We start from the raw sequence: 2,146 nt of genomic DNA, 5'->3' as shown, positions 1-2,146 counted from the left end.
CTATTAACAGGGAGATGATAAAAAAGATACACTGGAAAATATATTCTCTCTATGTAAACTTCAACAACTTCAGAAACTCTTGCTGCTGCATTTAAGGGAATATTTCATAGTAAGAAAAATTCAAGAGTTCAGGCTTAAGGTAAGAAATGCATGATTTAGTTTTTCTGCATCACTCTTGCAAATGATATTTCTCATTTTGCCAATGTTTGGGATTTGGTAGAATGAAAGAAGGTCTTAGCAACCTGTTATCGTTCAAAGAATAAACCAAGAATCTTAACTTTTTAACTGGAGGCCAAATTAATAAAATAAGAGACAGGCCAATTGTTTTTCAAGAGTTTAAGGTCCAAAAAGGACAACTAGATTCTGTTCTAAATTGAGAAGATTTATGATGCCATGTTTTGCGATGGACTATGCTTTCAGTGAATATATTGTTTGTTTCCCCCCAAAAGTTTTGCATGAGGATGTTGGCGTAGTGTTTTGAGCAGTGCGCTTAGTCTAGTCCATCCATTTAGTTTTGTTAAAAATACTTTCTTGATCTCATCTAAGCAGAGCAACTTCTTCCATGTATTTGCTGTCTACTCTGAAGGATCTATTGTTATAAGGGACTTTAACATCTTTTTTTTAGATAACTGCATTCTACTTGAAGCTCCTATAGAGGCCAGAATTGTAATGCTCAACTCATGACTTATGTCATACTTTTTGTAGGTTTGAAGTCATGCCATATTCTTTTAAAATATGAATGATGAATTAAACAGTCAGACTGAGATTTCAGAAATTTGATCTAAGATAGATATACCAAGCTAAGGCTATCCTAATACTTTAAGATAGTAATTTAACAAATTTATAGATTTTAACATAATAAATTAGGGCTGAAATTTAACCCATTAATTGTTGAATTAATTGTTTACTGGTGTGTAGAGACTCTAAAACAGGCCTTTCACTTGCAGAGCAGCCCACTTAGGGCAGTAATTATACCAAAATTGTAAAAAAAAAATAAAAAAAAATTTAAACATTTTGCATTTAAGATAAAAATCTTTTTTGTCTGTTAATATGCTCTATCAAGAACTCTTAAAGTGGAAAAAAGTTTAGTTTCACCTGGTTTAATTTAGCAAAAAGTCTTCTTTAAGGAACCTTTGTGTCATGGTTCCTGTTTGTGGGTTAGTGTGAGTTGTGCATCTCTAGTATAAAGGATCTTTGTGGAGAACTTGGGTAGCTTACACAGGTGAAAGAAATCTTTATAATCATAGTGCTGGGCTTAAAAGAGCACCAGAGCCTTCATTCAGTGCAAGTTTCCTCTGTTTTGTAGAAGATGTTTAGTCTCTTGCTTCCCTTGAGTGTTTTTCCTGATGTTTATTGGTTTTGTTTAGTTTTCAGTATTTTTGTATTTTGGCCTCTGTTTCCCTCGGACTTTCATTAAACCATCCAAACTCATCTGTGCCTACTCCTGTCTGCATTTGTGTCCTCAAAACCTGCACCTATCTTGAACCTTTGGCTATCTGACTATTAATCGATTAATCAAAGAAAAAAAAATCAGCGGATTAATTGATTTGCAAACTAATCACAAGTTGCAGCCCTAGTATAAATGCTTTTTGCAATGGATGTTATTCATCTGAATAATGTTACAGTAATTGTGACTTGTGTCATATTGAGTACTTTTCAGCATTATAAGAATAACCAAGATGTGGATATGAGCACCTTACTAAAACGATAGACCTTACTCGTCTGTCATTTCTACCCAGAACAAGTTTCTTATAGTTTTTTTTATTAATATGGGTTGAAAAAGGAGTTAATGAGGGTGAGAAAACAAGGGGATAACTAAGGGCCTGTTTAAGCCACTATGCTGAAACACTAGACTGGACATAGTACAGATAATAAACTAAATAAAGGCTGGACTAACCTGAGTCAGTTTAAACCATACTGAAAGGTAAGGGTTTGTTGAGGTTCCCGACTGTACCCTGCATTTGCTCAGATGTTTTTTTTGTTTGTTTGTTTGTTTTTTTTTGTTTTTGTTTTTTGTTAGTGTATATCCCTGCCCAGGGCTTAAGTTAGAAAAAAGTGGCCTCACTCGGCCTACTTTCGCCCCTGACAGGCGTTAAGAGGGAAAGACAGACTGGGAACTAGTCCTTCTCATTGCAGCCTTTCTGCT

Source organism: Cyprinodon variegatus, unplaced genomic scaffold (genome assembly GCF_000732505.1).
Source record: "Cyprinodon variegatus isolate N-32 unplaced genomic scaffold, C_variegatus-1.0 Scaffold594, whole genome shotgun sequence".
Taxonomy (NCBI): domain Eukaryota; kingdom Metazoa; phylum Chordata; class Actinopteri; order Cyprinodontiformes; family Cyprinodontidae; genus Cyprinodon; species Cyprinodon variegatus.
This window is presented reverse-complemented; position numbering follows the sequence as displayed.